This window comes from Vulpes vulpes, chromosome 8 (genome assembly GCF_048418805.1).
Source record: "Vulpes vulpes isolate BD-2025 chromosome 8, VulVul3, whole genome shotgun sequence".
In the NCBI taxonomy this organism is placed as follows: Eukaryota; Metazoa; Chordata; class Mammalia; order Carnivora; family Canidae; genus Vulpes; species Vulpes vulpes.
The window spans coordinates 15,055,241-15,075,326 of record NC_132787.1 but is presented as its reverse complement, the minus strand read 5'-3'; the positions used below and the strand labels follow the sequence as shown (position 1 = coordinate 15,075,326).

General features: G+C 33.9%; 2 long non-coding RNA genes across 4 annotated transcripts in view; one reads left to right on the top strand and one right to left on the bottom strand.

The window, feature by feature from the left end:
* LOC140599891 (uncharacterized) overlaps positions 1-3,657 on the top strand; it is a 378,363-nt gene extending 374,706 nt beyond the window's left edge. For all 3 annotated transcript variants that reach the window (XR_012002904.1, XR_012002903.1, XR_012002905.1), the window contains one exon: positions 269-3,657. This is a non-coding gene — a long non-coding RNA (uncharacterized lncRNA). The remainder of the gene's footprint in view (positions 1-268) is intronic.
* LOC140599892 (uncharacterized) overlaps positions 1-18,183 on the bottom strand; it is a 93,287-nt gene extending 75,104 nt beyond the window's left edge. The window contains exon 1 of the long non-coding RNA XR_012002906.1: positions 18,076-18,183. This is a non-coding gene — a long non-coding RNA (uncharacterized lncRNA). The remainder of the gene's footprint in view (positions 1-18,075) is intronic.
* Between the last annotated feature and the right edge of the window lie 1,903 nt (positions 18,184-20,086).

The window sequence follows — 20,086 nt, the reverse complement described above, 5'->3', positions numbered from 1 at the left end:
TAGTAAAGTCACAAAATGCACTGCAGTGGGAAGCCCCAGTCCTCCTTCCGCAGTCTGGGAGGGAATGGAGGTCATGATTTTACAGCTACCTGATTTGAGCCTTGGCACTCTTTCCCTAGTATGCATGAGATTCTATGGCATGTGAACAGAATGGACTGGGTTTCAGAACAATTTATAGTGACTTTATCAATTCTAATATTTGAATACCATTTAGTGCTTCAAATATGATATATCCTTACCTCTGCCTTAATTTTTCTTTTTCCCACAGAAAGAAAGAACTCAAAAGCAATTTCCCAGAGAAGATGGAACATGAAAAGCATTGAAATAATCTCAACATCATCTGTTGCTGTACTTTGTACTTTAGATCCTAGTAGGGACAAGTTTTTTGTCTATTTGGTCATCTGTTGCTGTACTTTGTACTTTAGATCCTAGTAGGGACAAGTTTTTTGTCTATTTGGTCTTCCTTGTGGGATAAGAATTTGAGGAAGGAGATATCTCTGCCTCAGGATTGCTACATTGAGAATCACTCACAAGAGACCTCAACCAACATAAATCTCTTTGCAATGAGCTCTAATCCAGAGAATGGAACTCTATAACAAGGTCAGAAGGTTGATTCAACTGCCTTGAACTCAATGACCCTGTATATTTCCCCAGGGAATGTTAAGTTTTGTACTGGGGGGGGGGGGGGACACACTGTTTAAAATTACTTTCCTCTAAATGTAGGAGGCAATTTAGCTGACCTTAGGCTTTTAAAAACTTATTCTAATATACTATTCATCTTTCAAGCATTTTCCTTAAAAATTTTACCTATTACATTTCACTTTTTAAAAGACTAGCAAACTGAATTTATTCATGTTTTATCTTGCTGTTTTATTCTGTTTCTTAAATATCATTTTCTTTAATTTGTTTTTAAAATCTTCCAGATGGTGATATTTTTCATCTCTTATTCTTAGCTTGTTTTCTAAATTTTCTCTTCATCTCATTTTTTGATCATTTTATCTTTCAGATTAAATGAGCCAACTGACATACTTTTTGTGTAATTTCATCGTTTGCTTCTCCGTGATTTTTTTAAACAAATTTATACATTTTTCCATGTTATTAAGTTTACTATATCTAACTCTCATTCATCAACTCATATCAACTAGTAGTACATTCTCTTCACTAATCACATTTTTTTAGTTTTAAACATTTTGTTTATGTATTCCCTAAGTATACCACAGCTTACTTTCTTCAGTCATTAGTGACTGAAAGTAGGAAAGAGTCAAAATAAAAATTTATGCTCTCTTTTATAGAATGTCAAGACTGATTTCATGTTTATGCTTCATAATAGCTCTACAAAGCAGAGACTAAGTTAATATTCATTCACCCTGTTATTTAATTCACACAATCCAAAAGTCAAATTAACCCACAAGAGAAAAGTAAACCTAGATCCCACATCAGCTACAACAAAGAGGGTTTGAATTTTCCCAGAAAATTCTATGGAGAGGTAATTAAATAAAGAAAATTTGAATAGTAAATTGAATATTTTGCATACTTTAGGTTTGCAGTATATGTCAGTGTCTATCCATTTCTATGTCTTTATATAGAACTTATATAAAATATAATACTTTTCCAATACCAAGAAGAAATCTGATAAATGTTTTGGGGTTAATATTTGACTGAAAGATTCCCAAGCAGGAGGTATTAGTTATTTGAGTATAATTCTCACTGGACACTGAATACTTGGTAACAGGACAAAATTAGTTATTTGTACTTAGAGGTAGAGACATACTGACCAGTGCATCTTAGGGTTTACTTCATATGACTTCCAGGGCTAGTAGCCTATTGTTAAAAATATTTAAAATCCAAAAATTTATCTCTGAAAATGCTTCCAAAGATATATGGGTCAGGAGACTTTGTACATGAAGTTTAATGAACAAAGATATGCTCATTCCTTCATATACTGTTTATGGCTGCTTTGTGGCTATAATGTCAGAAAATTGTAAAGAAAGATTAAATATTAATGAACCCAAACCCCTGTTCTATAATGTGTAGTGAAGCTAAGGAGGGAAATAGAAGGGGGGTGTTTATTACAATAATGATGGCTTTGTGAAAGCTCACCTGTTGTTCTATTCTATAAGATACATAGAAAAGTATCTTAAATGAAGACAAATAAAGGTGTAAAAGCCTTGTCCTTCTTACTAGTGGTTGTGAAAATCAAATTAAATAATGCACATGAAAAAACTTTATCAACCAACAAATGCTGCAAACATAAGAGTTTATAACCATTTGGCTAGGGAAAAAAAAAAGAGGGAAGTAAGAATAACCAAAATGATTTTGAGAATGATAATAAATTCAGAAGGATAACAGGTTTGGAGAAAAAGGTTAAAGCTGATGACAACCTCATAAAAAGTAGACGTTGATATATTCATTATTCAATGTTTCAATTAACATATCACTAAGGTGGGGACAAACCCTGGGTTAGAGCACAATTCTGACTTCTAAGCCAGTACATTTTCCCCTTTACAGTTCCTTTATATCATACTAGCCTGTATTTAAAGAACAAAGAAGAAAAGTTATTATCAATGACAATCCCACTAGATCCAGGTTAAAGACTGGGCATACAGTAGAACAGAGAGTATCATTCAGCCTTAGGGATTTCCATTTGCCAATGAATTTGACACCAAGTCTAGAAAGAGAAGAATCCAACCAAACATTACTATTTGTAAGACAAGAAAAACAGGCTTTATGTTACTTTAGAAAATTCTGTCCTATAATATTGCTGAAGGTGATACAATGAAATCATACTTTTACCAAGGAAGTTAGATTTTAAACACACCAGAAATTTTGTTTTGATCAGATATATGAAACATGAAGACAAGAGATGGAATATTTATTTTTTAAAGCCTGGAGATTCTAAAGCATAGACATACTGTGTAAGCAAAAACCCCATCATATTTCTTAATCTAGTCCAGATGTCTGAAAACTACAATTCCTACAGGCCAAATTTGGTTTGCTACCAGATTTGCACATAAAGTTTAATGAACAAAGATGTGCTCCTTCCTTCACATACTGTTTATGGCTATTTTGTGGCTATAATGGCAGAGTAGCTATGACAAAGATGGTATTGCTCACAAAGCGTAAATTATTCAGTATCTGGCCCTTTATAGAAAAAAATTTGCTGAGTACTGGTCTAGACAATTTTTAGCCATGAATGAAGAAAGAATAACTATTCATTATAGATCTATTATGTGTAATGCATTGTGCCTGGTAATGTATATCTCTAGTTCTGCCCATATTTCTTTATTTAATTCTCACAACCATCCTGTGTAATAAAGCTTACTGTCTAAACTCCATAGATGAGGAAATTTATATTCAAAAGTCTAAGTAAAACTAACCTAAGATTATATTGTAGTCAGTAAGAGATTAAGGATTCACATGTCTTTGTTATTGTTGTTATTATTTGTTTGTTTTAATCTTCATAGGTGATGGTCTTTATTTTGTTTTTGTTTTTTGGTTTTGGTTTTTGGTTTTTGGTTTTTTTGTGATGGTCTTTGTACTAAGCTACACTATCTCCCAGAAATTCATGTTTACTAAAAACCAACTTCATAAACTGAGTCATGTATGAGTATGTATATGTATGTGGAGGAAATAAAAGATCAGATACAGAAGAAGAAAGAGTCACTAAACTTAAAGACTGATCGATAGACATTACTCACTCTGAAGAACCAAACAAGAAAAGCATTGAAAACAAAGTATCATTAATATGTAGGATAGTATTATGCAGTCTAACATATGTGTTATTAGAGTCAAGAATAAAAAGGGGATAGAAAATATACTTGAAGCAGGCTGAAAAGTTGCCCAAGTTTACTAAGAAAAATACCAACTTATAAATCTAAGAAGTATAAATATAAAGAAAAATACCCTTATGTATATCTGTCAACTACTAAGCCCATTGTCAAACAGCTAAAACCCAAAGATTAAGACAAAATTTTGAAAGCAGAAATGGTACATTGCATACGGGGGGGGAAACCATGCAAATGGCAGATCTTCTGTGAGAAATAATATAGGTTCAGAAGATAACAGAATGTCATCAATAAAATGAAATGTGAAGCGGGGAATTATAACAAGACTTTTATATGCAGTGAAAATATCCTTAAACTAACATGGAAAATTTAAGACATTTTTCAGATAGTAAATTGAAATAATTTTTTACTTAACAGGTCTGTAGTGAGGAAAGTATGAAAGACTTATTGTTGCTGAAGTGGATACACATTCTATGGAAACTTGATGTGCATGATGGGATAAAAAATACTAAAACTAATTAATTTATGAGTAAATATAAAAACTATATTTTTCTTCTTAATTTCTTTAAAAACCTAGTGGAGTGGCTATCTAAGACAAAAATTCTAACAATCATCATAGGGCTTCTAATATATTATAGTAATATATTTGACAATATCACAATGTATGGGGTTAAAGCAAACTATACAATAGCTAGATTCTTATATTTCTTGTGAACTCAATATCTGTGAATATCAACTCTTAGGTTCATCATGAAAAGTTAAGAATGTGTATTGCAATCCCTAGAGCAACCAACAAAATATGAAACAGAGGTAAAGTTGAAAATCCAAAAGAGAAATTACTATGGAATACTAATTAACATTAGATTTACAAGATGACAAGAAAGGAGGACTAGATGATTAAAAAAATTGAACAGATGCCTTTTTTGTGTGAGCAGATGGAATAAATAAAAGATAAACAACAAAATAATAGTTCTAAATCTAAATGAATCAATAATTACATTATATGTTAATGAATTTAAAACTCCCAATTGTAAGGGAAAGATTATCAATCTGAATAAAAAAAACAAAACACAGAATTATGGATATCTACAACTAGTGCCTTGTTTTAGAAGACAGGCATAACTCAAGTACAAAAAAAAACAAACTAATGATAAGAAAAGAATAATAAAAAAGTATGTCTTTTACATAATGCAAAAATTCTCAAAAAAAGTATTAACAATCAAGTAATATGTTATATCAACTAGGATTTATTCAGGAATTCAAAGCTGTTTTAACTTCCAAACACTGAATTAAGAAAATATGTGGTATTACCAGAATAAAGGAGAAAAATAAATATAATATTATCAACAACTAAAGAAAAAAATTTGGTAAAAAAGCAACAAAAAAATATGTTTTTTAAAGATTTTATTTATTCATTCATGAGAGATACAGAGAGAGAGGCAGAAACGTAGACAGAGGAAAAAGCAGACTCCTTGCAGGGAGCCCTATGTGGGACTTGATCCCCGGACCTGGGATGGCTCCTTGAGCCAAAGGCAGGCACTCAACCACTGAGCCACCAGGCATGTATACAATGGAATATTACTCAGCCATTAGAAACGACAAATAACCACCATTTGCTTCAACATGGATGGAACTGGAGGGTATTATGCTGAGTGAAATAAGTCAATCAGAGAAGGACAAACATTTATGGTCTCATTCATTTGGGGAATATAAAAAACAGTGACAGGGAATAAGGGGGAAAGGAGAAAAAAATGAATGGGAAATATCAGAAAGGGAGACAGAACATGATAGACTCCTAACTCTGAGAAACGAACAAGGGGTGGTGGAAGAGGAGGTGGGCAGAGGGGTGGTGGGAGTGACTGGATAGCGGGTGGTGAGAGGGGCACTTGATGGGATGAGCACTGGGTGTTATTCTATATGTTGGCAAATTGAACACCAATAAAAAATAAATTTACGAAAAAAATAAAACAGATGCTACCACAAGAGAAAATAAAAGTATTTTTATAAAATTCTCAGAAAATTCAAAATAAAAGAGAAATTTCCCAGCCTAATTAAAAATATTCATGACAAAAAAAAATTCATGACAAACCTATAGCTAATGTCATATTAATGATAAAATACTCAAAACATTGTTTTTAGAACAGCGCCAAAGCAAAGATCACCATTTCATTACTTAACATTCAGTATTGTCCTGAGAGGGATAGTCAAAGTGAATGTAACTAGGAAAAAAATTAAAATTAAAATGAATAGAAGACATAAAACTTGGAAAGGAAGGAGTAAAATTTTCTCTGTTCAAAAAAGCTGTTATTAAATATGTAGGGAAATCTTAGGCATGGGTTAATAGATATTTTGTATAAAGAGCCAGATAGTAAATATTGTGTGTTGTCCAGGCCTCATGGGTTCTATTGCACTTAACTCTTGTGCAGATAACATAGAAAGTATGTAAGTGAATGAGTATGTCCATGTTCCAATAAAACTTTATTTACAAAATCAGTGAGCCAGATTTGTTATATATGCCATATTTTGTCAACTCCTGATCTAAGAAATCTACAAAGCAGCTATTGAATCTACTAAGTACATCTGTCAAGTTTACAGATTACAAGAATTGAATTAAACTTCATTGTATTTCAGTATGATAGCAGGAAACAACTAAAAATGAAGTAAAAATTCCCATTAAGGATATCACTAAAACTATAAAATACACAGGAATACATTTTAAAAAAAGTGAAAGATGTCTGCATTGAAAAGTACAAAACACTGCAGAAATGGAGACTATATTTCCTAGGCTGTGCCTTTGATTCTTGTGATTATTCATTCCAAAAGTGGAAGTCTGTATCTCCTACTCCCTTTCACCCATTTTGCCCACCCCCCCCCCCACTCCTCACCCTAGCAGCCAACAGTTTGTTCTCTGTATTTATGGATCTGCTTCTGCTTTTGTTTGTTTGTTTATTCATTTGTTTTGCAATAGTGCTGTACGATGACAGACGGTAGCTACACTTGTGAATATAGCATAATGTAGAAACGTGTAGAAATATTATATTGTACACCCAAAACTAATGTAACATTGTGTCAACTATATCAAAAAACAAAGCAAAATGACAAATGAAGTTATACTATTTATCAAATGAATAAGTATTTCTAAGATATCATTTCTCCCCAAACTTATTTATAAATTCATTGTACTGGTAAACATAAATCCAGCCACATTTTAGAACATAGAAATGAACAAGCTATTTCTAAAACTTTCTTATTGAAACTTAATGAGCTTAGAACAGCCAAAATAATATTTTTTAAAAAGAATGTAATTAGAGACTTTATACTACCTGACTTTAAGAATTACTATAAAACTTCATTAATCAAGACAGTACAATACTGGCATAGGATAGTAGACAAAGGGAACAGAATAAAGAGCCCAGAGATAGACCCACCTACATGTAACCAAATGATTTTTGCCTAAATCCCCTAAGCAATTCAATGGAGGAAATTAAAATCTTTTAACAAATGGTATTGGCACACTTTCACAATATAGAATAAAAAGACCCCCCCAATCCTTACCTCACAGTGTGTTCAAACATTGTCTAGATGACTTACATGTCTAAACTTAGAAGGTAAATATTTAATGCTTCCACAATAAAATGTAGGACATTATCCTTATGATGTGGAGATAAGCAAAGGTTTTTTTTTGGACGGACACAAAAAAAAGCAGTAACCATAAAATAAAAACAATAAACAAATTAGAGTGTCAAAATTACAAACATCTGTCTATCAAAGGACACCATTAAGAATGTAAATAAACAAGGCATGGATTAGGAGAAAATATTTACACGACATAAATCTGACAAAGGATTTATATTTAGAACTCATATGTAATGGGAAGGTTTTTTTTTTAAGCTAATGCATTGAATACCCAGTTCACAAAAGAAAATATTTGAATGTAATTTAGTAAGTACATAAAAATACTTAATATCAATCAGCAGGGAAATAAAAATTACCCCACAATGAAATGCCATAAGACATACTGGAAGAGCTAAAATTAAAAATACTGACAATATCAAGAAATGAGATTGTAAAGCAACTCATGCACTGCCAGTAGGAGCGTAAAATGTTAAAATAATTTTGGAGAAATATTTGGCAATTTTTTTTATTTTGGCAATTTCTAATAAACTTAAATATATATGACTAAGCAATTCTACTCCTAAGTGTGCACACCTCCCCACCCTGCACCTCCCAAACGAAAACATATGCTTTATATCAGCCTTACAGCAAACTACCCAAATATTGGGAAGGATTTTTAAAATATGGTATATCCATGTAGTGGAATATTAGTCGCTATAAAAAATAATGAACTACTACGCTAATATGCATAAGCACAAGTTTAAATTTTATGGATAGATTGAGCAAAATGAAGTCAAATCCAAAGAGTACAAACTGCAATTTCATCTGCATGAAGTTCCCGAATAGGCAAAATTAATATGTGGTGAGAAAAAAAATCAGAAAGGAGGATGAGGAAACTTTTTAGGGCAAAGAAAATATTCTATATCTTGATAGGATGTGGGTTTCACAAGTGTGCTCATCTGTCAAAACCAATCAAATTGGACACATAAAATTTGTGCATTTTACTGTATGCAAACATTTACAGATACAAAAAAGAACTGGCAATAATATGGCCTCCAGTTTAAGTTTTAGTGTTTACAATGATATTCTACACAAATAAAGAAAGGGCAAATAATGAAATACTAAACTCTGTGGTTTGGGAGTGGAATTGTATCAGTGTGTAGTCATGATTTCTAATATATCAAATATAGAATTATATAAAAAATGTGTAGAAAAACACCTTTCTTAGTTTTAATTTAAATTCCAGTTAGTTAACATACAGTATAATATTAGTTTCAGGTGTACAATTTAGTGAGTCAACACTTCCCTGCATCACCCTGTGCTCATCACAATAAGCGTGTTCCGTCATCCCCACTACCTATTTAACCCATCTCCCCACCCACCTCCCCTCTGGTAACCATCACTCTGTTCTCTATAGTTAAGAGTCTATTTCTTGGCTTGCCTCTCTCTCTCTTTTTTTCCCCTTTGCTCATTTGTTTTGTTTCTGAAATTCCACATACAGGTGAAATCATTTAGTATTTGTCTTTCTCTGACTGATTCTTCTCACTTAGCATAACACACTCTAACGCCATCCATGTTGTTGCAAATGGCAAGATTTCATTCTTCTTATGGCTGAGTAATATTGGTATATATATTGATATGTGTATATATATCTCATAACTTCTAACAAAGTAGATTTAGAGGGAACATACCTCAAAATAAAGGTCATATGTGAAAAACCCACAGCTAATGGGGAAAAACTGAGACCATCCCTCTACAGTCAGGAACAAGACAGGGATGTCCAGTGTCACCACTGTTATTTAACATAGTACTAGAAGTCCTAGCCACAGCAATCAGACAACAAAGAACAACTTTCTATATTTATCTTTTTCTTAGTTCTATCTAAAAGAAATGACATACCAGTTTCAATGAGCATACCTAAATACCATTTAGTTTCTAAATACCATTCTCTATTAAAAGGAACCAAAACTACTTGAAGGATTGAGGCAGGAGAAATATGAATTGAGTCTGGAACATTCTGTTACAGCAGAAGGTAAAGAAGTGCACACACACACAAAAAATGATGAGGCCATCATAAAGGGATACAGAAGGGATTCCCACTGGCCAGATCCTGAGGAATTTGAACATGAAGATAAATAATAGCTGCAAAAATATAAATCCTTTAATAGAATAAGAAGTAATTAATTAACCCAAATATATAAATAAGGTAAATAAGTAAATAACTAGGAAGAAGAGAAATCTCTTCTTTACAGTGGAATGAATATTAACAAATACCTAATATCCAATAAAGTTGGAAAATCATCAGTGGATGATAAAACTAGTGAGTGAAAATTTGATTACACAAAGGAAACTTGCATCATCTCAAAGTATCTCCATACATATCATTTATTAATAAAGATGAGAAAATAAGAAATTTATAATGGAGAAGCCTGACAATAACCATTTCACTAAGAAATCAAAACTAATATAATCAAAATTGGGAGAAACTGACATCATAAGCCTCCTTACATGATGCATGGAGAAGAACCTTAAGCCTTACTTCAGTGATATCCTTGATCAAATAAAAAAAAGTATAATCTGATTCTAAGGAAATATCAGACAATGATCAGAGACATGCCACAGTGTCCTATACATTTCAAAAATATTGAGGTCATAGAGACAAAGAAAGGCTGAAGAACTATTCCACAATAAAGTAGACTAAAGAGATTTGATAATTACACGTAATCTATGATCCTGATTGGAATTCTTTGAAGAAACAAAAATGCCAAAAAGAACATTACTGGGACAATTGAACAAAACTGAACATGGACTCTGGAGTAGATGATAGTAAAGTATTATTGTTAAATTTCCTGATTATGATAACTATACTCCAGTTATTTTAGAGAATGTCAAATTTTTAAGGAAAAACACACTAAGATAATTAGGGATAAAAGTGTATGGCATCTCCAAATGGCTCTCAAAGTTTAAAAATGCTGAAAGATAGACATGAAGAAAGAAAATTATAAAGCAACTGAGACAATATGTAAACTATTGACAAATCTGGGAGTTCCTTGTACTATTCTTGTAGCTTCCTTGCAAGTTAGAAATGACATGAAAATAATAAGCTACCTAAGAAGGGCTCCACTCCTTTATAGCTACTGGAAGCACGTATTAAATGATTATTTTTAAGGTATCTGCCAAGCTCCAACTTTTGCTTTTCTCTGTGGTCCTGCCCCCAAGTCCAATGGGGAGAATTTCTGGCTGCCCAGTTTGCCCTGTACAGGACCTATCTTGGTTACCACTGACTGAATCTACTGAAGACACCTGACCTATACTGTCACTATAATTTTTTTTCGCCAGGAATTTTAAAATGATTTACTTGAGAAGAAATGAATGTCCTTTTGTTCTCAACAGTTGCTTTTTCCCAGAGTAGTTCAGTCCCTCTCCTTCCACCCTACTCATAAAACCTTGCACGCAAATTGCTCCTATCCCCAGAATTTGTTTGCTTTGTCTTATCCCTCCATGGTGTACATTTCCTAGAGAGACTTTGTCCCTGCAAGGGTGAGACTTGTATTTCGGAGAGGACTTAATTTAGGAGGGAAAGTTGCAGGAGCCCATTTGGCCTTAAATCCAACCCACATCCTCCAATCCAGTCTTCCTAGGAATAAGGCTGATATTTTTGTCTTCATCTGTCTGATTCCTACATCTCTAAAATTGGTTCAGAACCCATAGGGGGAAAGGCGCGTGATTAATTATCACCCTCCAACTGCAACAACTGCCAAGCAATCTCTGCAGGGTGACTGGAAAAGCAGAGAAAAGCAACCTACAGGAAAAGAGATGACGCAGACTCGATAAGCATTGATGAATAGCTTGTTGATTTCTTTTTCTAGTTCCTTCTTCAATTCCACTTATATTTATCTCTCTTCTTGGATTCCAAAGGATACAATATTTCTTTAGAATAAATCTTCCTTTGGGACTTAGACTAGGATCTAAAGAGTGTGAAATAATGCCAGGTTTTATTTTTCCTGCCTGTATGGGGCATTCTTAGATTTATATTTTTGTAAATTTGACAGTAATGGATACTTTACTTATTGATTGCTAGAAAACCTGGTCTCATATTCTTCTAAGAGACATTTAAACTTCAGGACCACAGAGAAAGAAAGGCACCATTTGGGGCAGGCTGATTATAAGCTTGTACTTCAGTGTGCAAATCCTCAGTATCAGCGTCATAAATGAAGAGAAGAAACAGAAATGCCAATCAAGGAAAGCTGCAGATTTCACTACTGATGGTGAGATCAGAACCCTTTGTCTTGTTCCACTGTCCTGAGTTCTAAAAGTCAAGGTGGAAGGAATATACTTCAAACAGGCCTGAATAGCCTTCATACAATGACAGTACTAGGGGGTGATTTTAGCAGAGAGATGATAAAATGATTGAAAATTAGTTAAGAATGTGAAATAGGGAACTGGCTGACATTTAGCCATATTTAATGTCTTATTGAGTCAGTTCTGTGATTGCCTTGGCTGAGTTAAAGGACATAAAATCACTTCAACTGATGAGATTAGCCTCCCTGGTTTTAAATAGAGAATTAACATTCAGGCCTTCTTTAGGCTTCTTAGATGTGTCAGAAAAGTAAGGTCATAGGGCAAACTGCTACCTCAAAAATTGGGAGACAGGTAGGTATAGAGCATCACAGCTTACTGAAGCAGAAACCTATGAACTGAAGGCTCCACAAGAATCAATGCTGGGATAGGAAAACCTGAACTATAATTGTCAAATTGCTGACAGCTCAGTGTAGACAAGTCTGGGAATTAAAAACCCTGGGAGGGCCCAATCAGACAAGGATTCACACTTTTGTGAGTTCTATTTCCAGGAGCTCTATCAGGTCCTCATAGTGAAAATCAGAGAAAAATCCTCTAGTGCTAATGGCAGGGGAAAGGAAAAAGAAACTATTACAAATATGTCCAGGATGTCCTTCAGGAGATGAATGGATAAATAAACTGTAGCACATCCAGAAAATGAAAAATTTTTAGTGCTAAAAGGAAAATGAAAAAAGAAATATTATTCACTGCTAAAGAGAGATGAGCTACTAAACCATAAAAGACCTGGAGGAAACTTAGATGCTCATTATTAAGTGAAAGAAGCCAATCTGAAAAGGCTACCAATGGTGTGATTTCAACGATATAACATTCTGGAAAAGTTAACAAGTTTAGTGGCTGCCATGGCTTAGAGAGGAGGGAGAGATGAACAAGCAAAACACAGAGGACTTTGAGGGAGCTAAACTAATCTGTATGATACTACAGTGGTGGATGCATGTCATTATACATATTTCAATCCCCATGGAATGTACAACACTAACAGTGAACCTTAATGTAAACTGGACTTTGGGTAGTGCTGTACCAATGTAGATTCATCAATTAAAATAAATGTACCACTGTGGTATGGAATATCAACAGTAGTGGAGCTAGTGGTATATGGGGACTTGGAGATATATGGGAACCCTCTTCATTTTCCATTCAATTCACAGTGAACCTAAAAGTCCTCTAAAATATAATGTTTATTAATTTATAAAATGAAAACAACAGAATTCAAAAAAGTCAAAGTGGTTAAACAGTCATTTGTTCAAGCAAGAGTGATTGGTATTCATTTAATATAATCACAAAAAAGATGGCAGCAGAAAATAATGTTCCCGGGTTAGATGTGCCTGATTGGAGAATGGAGTGTTTTCTATTTGAGGTGTAACCAAGTCTCCTTTCTGTTACATGTAAGACAGCTGGTACAAATCCATGCAGAAATTTCTTGCCTGTGGCAATGCCAAAAATTGCTCCAATTTTATAATCTCTACAATGATAAACTTGATGTTTCTAGTTTACAGTCTACATTCTCAAGGACAAGACTGTTATCAAATAGTCAATATTGACCTACACAAAAATCTTTCCATCTTTTTTTTTCTTGAAGAATGGAAAAGCTACACACTTGGAAGGAACCACCACACTTGACTCATTGCATCACCACACTTGGCTCATTGATTAGCTGTGCTGGCTCTATTGTACATGATTCTGAAAGAAACTATCACCCCATGAACACAATCCCAGTGAAGGGAAACCTCACTGCATATTTCTAGAGTATCAGTGGGGAGCTTTTGTGTCCCTAGGGCATCCATTCTAGATTAAAACCTACAGGCAAACACACCATGTTGAGAGACCCCAGCATATGAGGGAAATATCACAAATAGGTGGTTCATGTAGTAGATCTCTCTTTGGTGAACCAAGGGATTATTCAACTGAAGAGGTTCCTTTCTATAAGACCCAAATCTCTAGGGTAAAAATCATATTTTTATTTCATGGTTTTCCTTCAATCTGAAACCCATATAAATCTAGACACATATAAATACTAGGCCCATAAACGCCACATTTGGGTTGTCTCCAACACATTGCCAGTATCAGGATAAGAAAGAAACTATTTTCTGTGGTACTTGAAATTCTTGAGTTAAGGACCCCCAAAGAGGGAGTACTTCATATCCAGGTATTGAGATATTTCAACCTAATGAATTTAGTTATTATTCCTGAACACCTCTTAGGTTGTAACTTGCCTGAAAGTTTAACTTGGGTCAGGTGAAGTGAAGCAGAAATGTATTTATCGATTAGCAAATTTCCTTCTTCCCCTATACCCAGCTCTCTGACTCTCTCAGCAATAAGGTAAAAATGTTATGCTATTTACCATAGGCTTTCCCAGGAAAGAGAGAATCTGCTTAATGAATGTTGGGTAACAGTTTGGTTTGAAGAGATTGCCTAAGCAAGAATCAATCACTTAATTTTTCCTTTAAGTTAGGAGAGACTTAAAGGAAAATTGGCCTGTTGCCCCCAGATATGTAGAACAATTACTTCCTTCCCCCATCTCAGATGCCTCACTGCCAAGCATGATGGCCTCAATAGTGAGCTAAGTGAAAACTCCTAACTCCCTTTCTGAATGATTATCAGATAGATGGGATATATTTTAATCTAAGACAGGTATTTATGACAGGAATAGGGTTTCCCCAGATGTTCTAATTAGAACCAATTCTCCACTTGTTTTTGTCTAAAAGTTGGACAGTAAATTTCCCGAGAAGCCTCAAATTTTGTTTTACTCAGATTCTGGTAGTTCCATAGAAATGCGATGTGCATCTTGTAGAAATATGATTCAAAGTTTTTTTTTAAGTTAATCCAATGATATTTTAAAGCTCAACATACACACATAAATACACACATACACATGTGATATTGCAAATTGAACCTACTAGAAGTCCATTAATATTGGATAAACTCATGTTGGGTCTGATTCAACTTAAATCTTTCCTGTCAACTCAGTTTAATTGATGGTTTCCTGATAATAAAATGAGTTTTAAATATTATGATTTATGATTATTGATCTGGATGATAAAAGATTTGTTTTCATATTTTGTGAACAAACAAAATAGATGAACATTTTGGAGACTAAAACTGAGATAAGATTACAACTGTTCTCTGTAATTTTTTATTACAAATGTTCTGTTCATCCAAACAGTATTACAAACTTAATTTTATATATGTAAAATATCACACTAGTGCTTCACACCATGCTTCTTTAGATATATGAGATATGAGTATAGAGTGATATACATCCTAGAGTAGTTATAAAATGAAAGTAATAGTTGTATTATTTGAATATCTTTGCTTTCAGGGCAATTCCCAAGTCTGTTATTTTATTTATTTCTTAGAATAAGGTAAGATTCCCAGTCTCATTTTATAGGTCATGGAAATGACAAAAATGTACTGACTAGGTCGCTAATAGATTGAAGTGAAAGCACAGGTTTTCAAATACTTCCCCAGGGACTATTCCATCTAGTCACTTGAAAAATTGACTTTCTAAAATAATTAGAGTCACAGAACTTAAATCCTCCCCCAGGGACCAAAGTTTCTGAAAACTAACTAGAGTTTTTGCCCTCTCTGGCAGCATTAACTTTTAATAGATCATGAAAGTTCTCCAGCCCATCTGCAAAAATGCTTCTGAAAAAGAAGCATTAACCACATAATCAATTTGTGGAACAGAGAGACGATGATGAGCTGAAGAGAAGAGAGAGAAGGGTAAGAGAAATACTTTTAGTAAATAAGTAAAATTTAGTAAATATTTTAGTAAAATAAGGTCATTTATCTTCATTTATCTTGTAATAACATCTTGATTTACTGAAAGGGATGAGTTTGGGGTTGGGGTGTCAAGATTAGGGGGAAGGGAGGTAAGTGTGAATTACAGTGGTCAATCTAGACATCATAGCTGCCTGATGAGAAAACACTGACTTCTGCATACTACTGTAAAATTATGAACTGTACAGTGTTGTCACATAGGCTCTAATTCATGCTAAAAGCTCAAATCACTGTTATCTCAAAGGGTAGAACTGAGATTTGATGGTGGGTCTAGAGTGAGCATTAAAAACGGGTTCCTGACTCCCAAATATTGGCCATATTGCATTGTCTTTCTCATCACTGAAGTAATATGAAATATTAATAAATACTGGGAAATGGTAAGTATGTCTGCTTTGTAGGAAAATATGTTTATTGTACAAAATAACAACTTCTAAAAATTGAAGACATTCACCTTCAAAGAGAGGCAACAAGTTTATTAAATACATCTGGGGACTCAGTGTAGGTACTTAATCTCCATTATTAAAGACAGAGAAACCATACTTTAAAAACTACTACATTTCTTCGGGTTTCTAGAGGGGAAGAAAAGGTGCTAGATATGTTTCAAAAATCACATTGAGAGTGACTGATATGAGGGATTCATAGCACTCTATTTACCAGTTAGGAGGAAACACAAATGATGCCTATTATATGTTTCTTTATTTTAGTAGGAATGATATAATAACTCTAAAAATAATCATTTCTTTCAAAAAGCAGGCCAGTACTTGGAATTTCCAAGCACATTAGTTTCAGATAACAACTACTAAGGCCAAGTACTCAGGCTTAAGTCTCCTCTTGAATAGTGAATTTTTCATTTCACAGAGTTATAGTTTGGTTAGTGCTGTAGTGAATATCCAGTGAAGCCTTGAAAAATCCCTCGTAACTGATTATCCTTATTCTCTCTAAAAAAAAAAAAAAACAAAAACAAAAACAAAAACTATTAAGCAATAAACAATGGCTTTTATCCCAAGATGACCCATTTTAATTTCTGACATCTACAAATATCACTTATTTTATATTGAGTCAATTATCTACCTCCTTATATCTACCCATCGGTTTATCTTCATTTATATGATTCAATATGTATATATATAAATAAATTTGTTACACATATATCTTGTTTCTAAATCCATGCTTTTGAATTTAAAATATATTGTGAACACCTTTCCATGTCAACATGATAGAAATATTTCACCCTTTGAAGTGAATCCAGAGTATTCCATGATTTGAGTATGTTGGTTTATGTAATGAAACCTCTCTTTTTTTTTATCTTTATATATTTTTTAAAAGATTTTATTTACTTATTCATGAGAGACACAGAGAGGCAGAGACACAGGCAGTGGGAGAAGCAGGCTCCATGCAGGAAGCCCGACGTGGGACATCATCCTGGGACTCCAGGATCACAACCTGGGCTGAAGGCAGGCACTAAACCACCGAGCCACCCAGGGTTCCCTAATGAAAACCCTCTTGATAGATGTTTATATTGTTCCCCTTTTTCCCTTTTGTTTTGTTTTGCTTTATTTCTTTCTTTCTATACTTACATAACTATTTTTTACATTGATGCTTCTGAGACTCTTTGGTCAAGACTTTGGTATTAAAAGTTATTATTTTAAAAAAAAGCTGCCAGTGTATATCTATGAAGAATGCAATGACCACTAACACAGTTTGATGCCACTGCCTTGATTAGTGGTAAGGTGTTAGCTATTTTATACATCTAGAGTTCTCATTTATCAAACAAGAATTTGTAAATTATCCAGCAGAGACCCCTGTTTGAATGAAATGCCCAAAGAGGGACACAGGATGTGGCAACTTTCCTGTGGAAACTAGATGTCAAGTTACTAGGGCTTTCTATGCATTGCTCTACTTACTTACAGTGATATACCTTTGATCTGTCCTATTTTACCTCTAGAAGTTTGCCTTGCATCTGGAAAACAAGGTAATTTTCCTAGACTTCTCCAAATATTTAGTCTAATCAGCTAAAAGATATCACTACTAGCCTACCTCTTAGCTGCTCTTGCCTTAGGTTTCATGCATTTACTCTGTTCCAGCTAGACTCTGAACATGGCTCTTATCTAGCACTGCAGCTTAATTTTCAACTTGACTGCTCAGGGTTAAGTTGATCACTGGTCAGGGAATCGAGCAGAACTACTTGCATTTTCAAACATGTAAGAAATAAATTTACCAAAATTTTAAATGTGTGTCAAACTGTTTTACTTTACCTAAAGTTCATTGTTAAGATTAAATGTTTTATGAAAAATGTCTATTTTTCTTAAAGTATTGTTTTTCCTTCTCCAGTTGAGTTCTTAAAACACGTCTCATAGATCTTACGTCTAGTAACTTTTTCCCTCTTCTGTGAACTACCTCTTCATACCAAGTACTACTGTAGTAAAAGCCAGACTGTTATATTTAGAACCCCCAGGAACTGCTGAGGTTTCCCTTATCTAGATAAGCAGTTTCCCTTCTGAAGCTTTATTGAGCACAGTTTCACTCATATTCCCCTTACCTTTCTATGTAGGTGTAGAGGACATTTTCTGGGCTCAAGTCACCTTCCTAGGACATCTCAGTTCTAGTAGGGACAGAAGATGGGCTCCACATGCATATCAGAATGCCAGAGGAGGAATCAATCATTCACTAATCCACCAGATAGTAAATCTTTGGCCAATAAATATTACACATAAAACACTAAGCTGCATTTTGTAGGAAAAGTTGAGGAAAGATATGGTTCCTTTCCATAAGGACCTTACAATTTATTGTCAGAAAAATATGTATACTTTTGCAGGTAAATATATTGATGTGTGTTTAGCTAAGCCAAATAGAAAAAGCAAAGAGTACCCACAAAAATAAACACTTATGAGTAAGTAAATAATAATAAACTAATTAGCCATTCATAACACATAGGTTCAGAGGTGATAGAGAGGGGAAGTTTCCAGATGAAGTCACCATTTGACTTCTTTGACCCCCCCACTCCCAATGATCACAAAATCTCTTGAGCTGGGCCATATATAGTTAGTCCTCCTTGGACCCTTCTCCCAGCAATATCCCTGGTTTTTTGTTTGTTTGTTTGTTTGTTTGTTTTTGTTTTTAATGAGGGAGAGGGAAAGAGAATCTCAAGTAGACTCCCTGCTGAGTGTGGACCCTGACTCAGGGCTTGATCTCAGGACTCTGAGATCATAACCTGAGCTAAAACCAAGAGTCAGCTGCTTAACCTCCTGCACCACCCAGGTACCCAGGCAGTAACATTCTCAAGGGAAGATGCAAGAAACTCCTGTTCTCTAGTTCCTTTTTCTTAACATCCCTGCCCTTTTTTAAAAAAAAGATTATTTATTTATTTATTTATTTATTTATTTATTTATTTATTTATTTATGAGGGAGAGAAAGAAAGTACAAGCAGGAGGAGGGGCAGAGAGAGAATTAGACTCACCATCGAGCAGGCAGCCCAACATGGGGCTCAATCCCAGGACCCTGGGATCATGACTTGAGCTGAAGGCAGACACTTAACCAACTGAGCCACTCAGGAGCCCACCATCCCTGCTCTTGATCCTCAATATTTTACCTCATGAATGGGAAAAAGAGTCAAAGAATAGCAAACTCAGGAAAGACCTGGAAGGAAACTTTTTTTCCTAAAACCTAGCACAAAACTTACCTATGAGGACTACACAGCCTTCTCAGGGCCAGGAGTCCCCCCAAAGTAAAGAATGAGAGGGAGTAATCTTAACTTTTTTTTTTGTTTAATTAGAATGTGCTACTTACGTATACAAGAGGATCTTTGTCAGGAATGTATATTATATAGTATTCTGTTAAAATAGATATAATTTACACTAAAAGATTAAAAAATTACATTCTAGTTATTAATGAAAGCAATTTGAAAGATTTAATCATACCAGTAATAAATGCATTATAAATGTATTATCAGTATAACCAGTGTTATACAACCATTTTATTTTTGATTAGAAACTTTTAAAAAATATTATAGATAAAAAATATTTTTAAATTTACATTTATTTATTTATTAATTTTTAAGTAATCTCCACACCCAACATGGGGCTCAAACTCTCGACCCTGAGATCAAGAGTCACATGCTCTTCCAACTGAGCCAGCCAGGTGCTGGCTTTAGAAACTTTTATTCATATATAGTTATTCTCTACCAAGGCGAAAGTTCAAAGGAAATTGATAAATTACAGCTGGAGGATTAATATCAGTAAGCTTAAATGACTTCCCTTTAATGGAAATAAATAGCAAAGGAACTCTAGAAAACAATGGATGATATTGAGGTCCATTTATAAAGAACTCTATTTATTGTTAGAGGTGAAAAGATTCAAGAAACTGCTTTCCAGCTCTAATTCCTGATTGTCACTTTAAAGGAGTTGAATTCATTGAGATATTGACATTTTTTCTAGAGGTATTTCCCAGTTTCCTCTGTATGTCAAACTTTTATGTGATGAAGTAATTATGAAATCAATAACATTGGGATGTTTAGATAAAAGTAGAATTACAAATAGGCAGGTCATATTTAA